This window comes from Taudactylus pleione, unplaced genomic scaffold (assembly GCF_031769625.1).
Source record: "Taudactylus pleione unplaced genomic scaffold, aTauple2 ptg000089l, whole genome shotgun sequence".
Lineage (NCBI taxonomy): Eukaryota > Metazoa > Chordata > Amphibia > Anura > Myobatrachidae > Taudactylus > Taudactylus pleione.
Genome location: NW_028284491.1, coordinates 10,448,126 through 10,459,083, shown reverse-complemented (window position 1 = coordinate 10,459,083; position 10,958 = coordinate 10,448,126).

The window sequence follows — 10,958 nt, the reverse complement described above, 5'->3', positions numbered from 1 at the left end:
CTGCACCATTTTTCCCTGTGATTTCTGCCTGTAGAGCCAGCTGATATGGGACTCCAGAGAGTTAAGTAAAATATAATATGGGTGCAGGGTGGGCCCATTATAGATATGCCATGGGGTCCGTGTGCCAATGCACCCCATGGCCGTTGCTTATGGCTAGCAGGGTGCCTGGAATGACACCATGCAGCCATGATTGCTTGTGCAGTGCCATCTGGAGCAGACGCTCCAAACGGGCATTGCAGTCTGTGCTGCCGGCCTCTCCCCTTTTGCAGAACATCATGACGTTTCTAATCCTTGTTTTTTATGTTCTATTCTACATCAGGAATTGGATGTATCACTTTTGCCAGCTCTATGTTTGGTTTACTCTGGTTTAAGTCTTTGTAAAATCATTTATATATATATATATATATATATATATATATATATATATATATATACATACAACATTATTGTTATTAATAATAATAATAACAATAATAATAATAATAATAAAGCACTTAATCTAGCATCTAAAAATCTAAATCCTTGAAATGGGACCAACACGCCCATGTTTTCTGGAGTGCTTCCTGTCGCCGCCCTTCACATGTGCACAGCATGCCAATCAGACACAGATCTGCACATGCACAGATTGACAACCATCGGAGATGTACATAAGTCAGGGGTTCCCAACAACGGTCCTCAAGGCACACTAACAGTCCATGTTTTAAGGAAAGGCGTACTTAAGCACTAGTGTCTTAATTAGTACCTCAGTTATTTTGATTTAACCATCTGTACTCAAGCATGGATATCACTAAAACCTGGACTGTTAGTGTGCCTTGAGGGCCGAGTTTGGGAAACACTGACATAAGCCATCGGGTTTACGTACAGCTCTGAATTAGGCCCAAAGCTGGGTACACACTATGGGGGTCATTCAGACCTGGTCGCAAGCACTGAACACTCGCAACCGGGTCGATGTTGCCCCACTGGGCATGCACACGACGGAGCCGGCTCCATCGTGCGCATGCGCGAGACCCGGCTAGCGATGGGGGCTCCGTCACTAGGGGTCTTGCAGCAGATGGGGCGAGCTGTCCATGGTGAGTGACAGCTCGCCCCGTTTGGGAGGCGGGCAGGGGGCGTGCCTGCCCAAACTGAGGCGTTCCTGCCAGATGTCAGTGGGGAGGAAGCTCCCTGGGGCTTACGAGTGCCGAGACCCAACCTTAGGGTCTCGTCGTAAGCCCCGATGGTCGCGATGGTCTTGACCATCGTGACCATCACCCTTGTCGGTCGCTAGAGCTGTGGGTGGTAACCCACAGCTTAGTGATTGACCAAGAGGCGGCAATACAAGATGCAAGCGGCCACCCTCATTCAGAGCGACCGCTTACATCTTACGACCGCCTCTGAATGAGGTCCTATGTATAAATTGGGCTGATCCGACGATTTTGGGCTGTTTGGCCTGATAATCTCAGCGTGTACTCAGCACCCAGGACCCATCATTCCAAAACCTGCCAGATCAGATGATTGGAACTGACTTGCTGCAAACATTGGGTTGGCTATCAACCATTGATGGTTAGCAACCAGCGATGGTCTGATGGTGATGGTGAGTGTTTCATCATCAATGGGAGGCCACCGATGAGTGCTGGCCCTGCTATGCACATGCACAGGTGCAGTCTGCGCATAGACAAACAAGGGCCAGTCCCAGATGTACTAGCACACGGTGCAAGAAATTTTTTAGCCCCTCCCTCCCCAACCCACAACCACCTAAACCAGATATATTCATAATACTTTTATTAACCAAAAAGATTTTTCCTAGTTAGTAATTAAACAAATTATTCCACAGAGGAGAAATTAAGAAATGCTGAGGATTTAAGACACATTGGCCCCCACAGGACAAAAAAAAACACACACATTGGCCTCCATAGGACAAAAAGACACATAGATTGGCCCTCACAGGAATAAAACATCACACACTGGGACCCACAGGAAAAATAATTCACACACGTTAATTAATTGCCCCCACAGAGAGAAAAAATACACAGTGGCACACTGATGCGCAGATAGTATGGCAGGCGGCAGAGCCGAAGCTAGACATTTTGGTGCCCTGTGCCAGAGAGAGCTTTGGTGCCCTCTCCCCATCGAAAATAGGACAGGGCGCACCAAAAAAACCTGGCAGGTTCTGTCACTGTCCAGTGTCCTGGTGTCCACACAGCACAGCCACAGGGAGCGGCGAGCTGTGGCTCCGCAGAGAGACTTCACCCACGGAACTGTGGGAGCCTTGGGCGGGGAGACCTCATGACGTAAAGAAGTCTCTCCCATCTGTCACGGCTGCCGACATATGAGACTCCTGGAGGGAGTCAGGCCCACTAGGCACAATAAACTGGGGTGGTCTACGAATGACCTTTCCATGAAACTCAGTAGCACAGGGTGTAAAGTAAAATAGAATTTATTCACAAAAGAATTATAATCAGCAAGGTCTCATATAAAGTCACAAACAGCACAGAGATTCATACATATATGCAATAATAAGTATAGGAGAGAATCCCCAAATATATATGCAGTCTTTAACATATAAGAACTAACGTGGTAGGGAACCCAGAGTCCAGTATGAGGCTACCACCTCAGGATGGCATTGAGGACGTTGGCCAGGGTAGAACCCTGTAGTAATGGAAATCCGGAGCAGAGCGAGCCCTGCAGAACAATATAGTTCCAGGACAGGGCCGAGACCTGCGGTGCAGTGAGAGATGTAACAAACTTGAGCCTTGTGGTATAATGAAGACGGAGCAGGGTTAAACCCTGTAAGGCGATGAGATTCCAGAACAGGGTTGAGCCCTGCACCGTTGCTAGAGTATGGAGCGGGGTTGAGCCCCGTGATGTGGAGAAGATTATAGCAGGGTTGAGCACTGTGGTGCGGCTGGGGTTCGGAGTGGGGTTGAGCCCCGTGATGTGGAGAAGATTGTAGCAGGGTTGAGCCCTGTGGTGCAGCTAGGGTTCAGAGCGGGGTTGAGCCCCGTTATGTGGAGAAGATTGTAGCAGGGTTGAACCCTGTGGTGGGGCTAGGGTTCGGAGCGGGGTTGAGCCCTGTGATGCAGAGATAACATTGTAACAATGCAGTTGACAACTGGAACAAGGATGAGTTCAATATCCACAGGAACGAAAAGACAACAGGTAAAGTGCAGCAAAATGATGAAAGCACAATGATGGAGCAAATTTTGTCCCCTGTATTTTCACAACCAGGACTGGCAGTGAAAAGCCCGGGGCTGGTTGTGCTTTGGGTGGGGAGCGGGGCATGTCCTTTATTTTATTTTACACATATTCAATTTTCCACTGCCCCGCATTCCTGCAGCCCGACCCCACAGCCGCCTCTCCCTGTGCACCCCCAAAACACTTCCTGTGTGCAGGCCTTCCTCCACCTGCGCTAATGTACCATTTTGTTGCAATATATAATATATATATGCAGGGGAAAAAACTGAAGGGCACTCAGTAGGACTTAGGCAACCTGAACAACTTAAAACAATTAACCAGGCAGAGCCAGGATGTATGCCAACGTTTCAGCAGATTAGTGCCCTTCAGTTTTTTCCCCTGCATAATCTACCTCATGGTTTGTCGTGACACCGGGGCATTCTATTGGTCTTTTGGAGAGTGCCGGACTCCTGCTCATTATATATATATATCTGGTACAAAAAGGGAAGAAAGAAGGGAGCGCTATAACGTGCATGAAAAAGTTTTATTACGAGCATAAAATATCCACATCTCCAAACATAAGAAGATGGACTCGTACCAATTAAATATACACTGTGGGCTGGATACCACATGACATATACTGCACCAATAGGCAGAACAGTATATGTCATGTGGTATCCAGCCCACAGTGTATATTAAATTGGTATGAGTCCATCTTCTTATGTTTGGAGATGTGGATATTTTATGCTTGTAATAAAACTTTTTCATGCACGATATAGCGCTCCCTTCTTTCTTCTCTTTTTGCACCAGATCTTTTGTGCCCACTGAATCCAGGGTAATTTGAAGGAGAGCTGCAGTCCTCAAATTTAGGATCTGAGTGCTACAAACTCACGGAACTGTGCAGGATTCTTATGCTGGACTATTGAGAATTTATATAAGGACAGCCTTTAAAGTGATCAGCGCATGGGTATTTGTATGTATATATATATATATATATATATATGTAGTATCTGGTACTACTATTATTCCAATAGAACAGCACTTGTAATTATGGATAAGTATTTTCCTATTTAGTTCCCTTGAATAAGTCATTTTCTTGGACTGCCACTAGAGAGCCATTCTCAATGGCAGTAAGAGTTAGATCTGTATACATATTATCTATAAGCAGGGCCGCCATCAGGAGGGGACTTCCGGGACTGGAGTCCTGGGCCCAGACATAGAGGGGTGCCCACCCCTGCTCCTACCGTCCTACTTGGAAAGCTGCACAGTGGCAGAACTCCTGGAGGCCATGGAAGCATTGGCCTCCGGGTGCCAGCTACCAGGGGTGCACAAAGAGATCCATCTATACCCACTGCCTGTCCCCTGCTGATTACTGCAGCGGTGCAAGCAGCAGTTATAGATGGATCTATCCTATCTGCTACTGTGGGATCTGTCCGGGCACCCACTTGCCGGCGGCTTCCTAGTAAATAAAGTTTTTTTTATTGAGACAAGGCGTCACGCACACACCACACCACATACAGAGGAGCCTGCTGCAGCAGGGAGAGCAGCAGTCAGAAGACACATAAGAAAGTAAATGTCTGGGGACTGCAGGGGGCTGACTGGAGATACAGAAGTACAGAAGGGTGACTGGAGAGACAGTAAGGGGCTGACTGGAGCTGGAGAGACATTGGGGTCTGCCTATATTGTCAGTCCAAGGCCCTACGTTTTGTGATGGATGCCCTTGCTATAAGTCCTGTTATGCTGCAGTCTGTAAGTATATTTGGAGGTGTGGGCACGTGCACTATTAACCTTTTAGTAGGAATGGAGTCCTAGGTGTCTTATCAAGGGAAGCTCCTAGGTGTCTTCTCAAGGGATGGATGTGTGTGACAGGATGTGCCGTGATGGCTGCAGTGTCTGCTTACCTCTGTTCACCGCTGGCAGAGCTCTTGCACATGGGCTTGAGCTGGATCCTGTCTCTATGTTCCTATAGGTCCTCACAGTTAGGGTAGTTCCTTGGTGCTCCCTAGTTACACAGGGGATGTGTATAGGGGGCAAGTAATGTGGTCACATGCTCTGGAGGACGTGATAGGTGTGTAGAAGCCATCCAGATTGATCCTGGGTCCCAGCAACCACACTGTGCCCCCTAAGGGGTGGTGCAGCCTATAGGCCGCTCCACTAGAATAGCCCTCGAGCCAGCACTGAGACAAACCGTCAATGGCTCAGTCATCAATGGTTTCATACAGATGGTGAAAATAACATCGATCATCAGGTCATAATTAGCACAACATTTCTCCAAAACTATATTGTCCACATTTGTGTGCATGCATTTCTGAACATGTGTCTGACATTTTTGCAGATAGTTCATTTAAAAACATCACATTTGTGACAATTTTAGGACAGATAATTGTTCGGATTGGAAAGATAAATCACTAGTGTGTAGACTCGAAATCTGATGTTCTCAAATCGTAAAGTTGGTTGAATTGTTAGTGAAATCATTCAGGTGTATATCTAGCATAAGTCATTTATTTTTCTCCAATACGGCCTACACTATAAATAAACGGATTATACTAATTTTATTATTGAGCACCAATCTGTGCCAATTACTTGAAATCTTTCCTGGATGATACATAACTTATAGCATTATGATAACTTTAGAATACAAATAACTCTGTATTTAGGGCCTGATTCAGAGCCGGACGCTATTTGCGCTCGCTCGTTCAGAAAAAGGGGCCGGATATTTAAATTGAGCGCTCGCTCTTTGCGGTTTGTTGACGCCTCTATGTCTGAGCGAGCGAACGAAACATGCGCTCGTTATTTTGTAAAGACGCCCCCTGGCCGCTCGCATCATACGTCATCTCCGCTATTTATTAGATTAATCGAGTACATCGAAAGGCGTCTGAACTGCTTGCAGTACTTGTGGTTGGATTTTCCTACAGCAATCATGCGAACAGTTCAGGCTAAGAGACAACCAAGTGACGTGGCCGAAGACGCTGCTTTGTTAATTATGCACACCGTTAAAACGCCCGTTTTGACTGTTTGGCACGCCTGTGTTCGGATCTCCACTCCCCGTTTTCAAGCACCTTCCCCTGTTACCACCCACAAACGCCTCATCTTGTCACTCAAATTAGCAGGCAATCGCAATTTTGCGAACAAACGATTTCCGACCGCACTGACTGGTTGGCGCATGCGCATTACGACCCATACGCATGCGCAGATGTGCGAACATCGCTCAGAGCGAACGAGCGGCCGCTTACGAGTGGCTCTGAATCAGGCCCTTAATACAAAGTTGAGCACCACATTGCAACTTGTCTTCCCGCAATTAGTATATGTGCAACAGAGGTGTATAGCCCTATATCTTTGTGCATGCACATCCTTACACATATATACTACTGCTCATTACAGACCTTAACTTCACATTATATTGTCCAGAATGCCATGGGGCAGATTCTCACCTGGAAATCTACTGCTGAGTTCAATTATCCTCTCTTGTTCTCTGCTTTATTAGTTTTTTTTTCAGACATCAAAGAGCCTTTCTAACCTATTTAGTCTCCTGCTGTTTCTAGGGGATGACTCCCATGCTTGACAAACAAGCTAAGTGGGGGTCCGCAGAAACGACCCGATCACATTTATAAGCTTTGCTGTTGTCATCTGCCAATATATGCAATATGCAAGTCGCCGGGTAATGCAGAACTGAACACAGCTGGTTATTCATATTCTCACAGATTAATATTTATTGAAATAAATGGTCGATAATCTTCTTGCTATTGAAATCAACCTTTTTATTCTAATCAAATCTGACCGTAGATCCCGAGCACCATATAATTGCACTGTCTGCCCAGAGTATCATCACACAACCACTGTGTGTTATATGAGATTAGAATAATAAAATAACTTTCATTTTAATTTCCTGAACTGTGATGTTATGGGTGCAGAAGTCTCAATGTGTTCTCTGCTTGGTCTCTTCTTATAAAGCTAGATACAGAACGTTCAACATAGATATTAGATTTATTTTATACTGGAAAATGTTGTGGCCTCTATCCACTCTTCATTGAATTTGCCTACAGAGACATACTTTGTCTAGGGTGCTGTGTAGATGAAAGCCACACAACACTAGCTGCAACAGAACCGAATTCACACACTCAGGAAACAGAATGGTTAAAATAAAGAGCTGTCATAAAAATTCTTGCGCTTTAGTTTGGTAGCATAAGATATGTCCACATCAGAGAAGGATTTATAATGAAGCGTAAAGCTGGGTACACACCTTACGATGGTGCAATATAACTACACATTGCATATCCGTACACACTGCACGATCCGCCATACGATGCCACAATGTATCGTTACATTCTGCATATAACCGCACCGCGTCCACCGTGGAATCGTCTCATCTGATGTGCAGCACAGCTGCTGGGATGATTCAATGAACGACAGCCGGGAACAATGGATTGGGCATACACACTATATTATGCGTACGATATATTGTTCCGATCCACGTCGGACCGATATATCATATGACAGATCGTATAATGCAGAGGTTCCCAAACTCAGTTCTCAAGGCACCCTAACAGTCCCGGTTTTAAGGATATCCATGCTTAACCACAGGTGACTTAATTAGTACCTCAGTCAATTTGATTTAATCACCTGTGCTCAACCATGGATCTCTCTAAAACCCGAACTGTTGGGGTGCCTTGAGGACCGCGTTTAGGAACCTCTAATATAATGTGTACCCAGCTAATGGAAGAGCATATAAAATCTTATGTGGTGGAAGGTCCTAATCCATTGCACACCCATATAATCATATATATCAAGTCTTATTTTTTTGTGGGGACATTTTTCTGTGGACAAAGAGGTGTGTCCTAATAAATTGAGGGCGTGACCAGTGCACTTTTTAATTGTGGCCTGGAAGATTACTGTTGTGGATAAATGATCAATCTTTTACAGAGTGCTTTAATGAAAAAAGATAGCGGTACACACCTAAAATTACAAGTTTATACTAGACATATACCAACTGTGGGCTGGTTTTCTGATGCTTATTTTACTCATTTCTGAGATTACTTCACTGATTTCTTGCTGTCATGAAACTAGTTATAAGAGCTAAAAAGTATACAAAAATAAGTTCTGGCCCTCGGTATCAAGGAATACCACTAGAAACAAATCTCTGTGTGTTACAAATATCACATGTAGTGCAAATAGAAAATATTACACATACAGTATATCCTACACTTCAATGGTCTGTAAATCACAATGCCCCTTGCTCTTACTAAGAGCATGGTCAGGCCCAACTGCCACGTACAGTATGTCCAATCCTGATACAAATGTAGGCTTGTATGAAGTATATCTTCCAAAGTGAACATTATAAAAACACTGAACTAGATGTAACAAGCCTTGGAGAGAGATAAAGTGGAGAGGGATAAAGTGCCAGCCAATCTGCTCCTAACTGCCATGTTACACGCTGTTTGAAAAATTACAGAAGCTTGTAGTTTATATTTCTCAACTTTATCTCTCTCCAAGGCTTGATACATCTCCCCCAGTACTATATCCAGATCCTAGGTGGGAAATAATGACTATATCTACTGCAAAATCATAATAACTAAAAATGTGACATTTAGCCATTTAACTCACAATAACATCCAAATGACCAGTTTAGGATTCTTATTCTGACATTTAAGAATCCTAGCAGCTTGGTTGTACAAAGGCTCAGTATAACAGTTCTATGGGGCACAGTGGTGACATCCAAGATGTAGTCAGCATCCCGCCATGCGGGATGCTGACAGCCGGGATCCCGGCACCAGAATCGCGACCGCCGGCATCCCGAAGGTAAGTATCGGGCGTTAGGGGGAGGGTTAGGGTGCGGGGTTAGTGTTAGGCATTAGGGGTAGGGTTAGGGTTAGGCACTAGGAAAGAGGGTTAGGTTTAGGCACTGGGGAGGGAGGGTTAGGGGTTAGTCTTACCTTGTTTCCTTATGGGTGTCGGGATTCTGACTGTCGGGATGCCGCTGTCGGTATTCTGACCAGCAGCATCCCGAACATCGGGATCTCATATCCAACCCGTGACATCCTATGACTTGACCTGCTGAGATGTAATGATTAAATGAAGCATTATCTTTGAAACTTTTGGATTTTTAAATATTTTTGTCAAAAAGTTATTTTAAAACATGCACCTATTAAGTAATATGCAGATAGGAATCGTATTCTATTATACAACCTGTATACGACATGGATTGCTTCCGCTTGCTAAGCATTGTGTTGTCAGTCAGGCCAGCACAACAGGACACTGGGACAGCTGACAGCAGTGGGAGAAAAGGGGAACTGGATGATGTCAGTGGAGCATCTTGCAGCTGTATTCAATAAGTCACGATAGCCCACTTACACATGTAAAAGGGACTTTTTACAGGCGACGCAAATTTCAATCTATTCAGTTAGCCGTATAAGCTAACCTGATTTAATTAATTATCCATAGGATTTAACACAAGATTTTTTTCGCAACCCCCTGAGCTTGTGAACATTTGGTGAAAATCCCTACTTTAAGGTACAATTGTGGGGACTTGAGAGCTCATTCAGACCCACTCGCAAGATGCGATCGCTCGCTGGCCAACAGGGGCCGGATATTTAAATTAAGCGCTCACACTGCTTAGTGTAAGGATGCCCACTGTGTGTTAGCGAGCTACGGCAAAGTGCGCGTGCAAGTGTCTGAAGACGCCCCCTTGCCTCTCGCAACACACGTCATCTCCGGGAAATATCTGATTAATCTGGACCTTCGTGAGCCATCGAAGCAGCTCGCAGTCCTTGGGGTTGCCTTTACCCACCGCAAGCACTGCGATCAGTGTGGGCTGAAAAGCATGCAGGTGACGTGTACAACGACGCTACTTTGCTAATTATGCACGCCCTTTAAATGGCATTTTGGAGGACAGACACGCCTGCATTCGCACATCCAATCCCCCGTTCACAAGCACCTTCCCCTGTTACCACCCACAAATGGCACTATCTGTCACTCAAAGCAGCGACCTGATAGTGGCTTACAAGCTACCAAAATCAGACCGCAACGAATGGCTTGCGCATGCGCACTGCGAATTATATCACAGCAAGCGATCGCGCCTTAACGAGCGGGTCTGAATCAGGTCCTTGGTTCAGAACCACTGGGACACCCTCCCTAATGATTAATTAGGCACTTAGACATTTTTAAATAGCTTAATTTGGCCAATAATAACATCATGTTTGGGGTGAAATTCTGCAAAATGCAGAATAATGTGTTACAAGATGTAGGACAGGTATAAGGGGGTGCTCTATGAATGGGACAGGTGTTTTTAAGCTTGCAGGTAGGAGTTGCAGATGTTCTTTTAAATAATTTTTTAAAGTGGCTTAAAATGACACAAATATCTACTTACAGGCATCTTTATGCACCCCAAGTTTATCTGGACTAGAGCATTTATTTTGCAGAAAACACTTTCGCTTGCTATGATTTTTTTCACTGTTTTTGAAAAATAAATATAACAGCCATTTGACACATTTTAAGAACCCCAAATATTTTTCTTTTGGCCACTAACAGACGTCTATACTGTTATCCAATATTAGTTTTCCTTAGATGGCAAGGGCGATGCGGTCTCCATTGTCAACAATGGGGACCCAGTGCTACCTTTCCGGCTTCGGTGAAGCCTTCCAGGCACTGCTGGGTCGCCGCCAGATTAAAGTGCCATGCACATGCGCAGACGGACCACATTACACAGAAGCCCGTCGCTGGCAGCGCACCTTGCCAATGAGGAGGACATCGCTGGTCCTCGCCGGAGGGGTAAGTCATGATGAATACCAGTGGCATTTGGTTTGAATCAC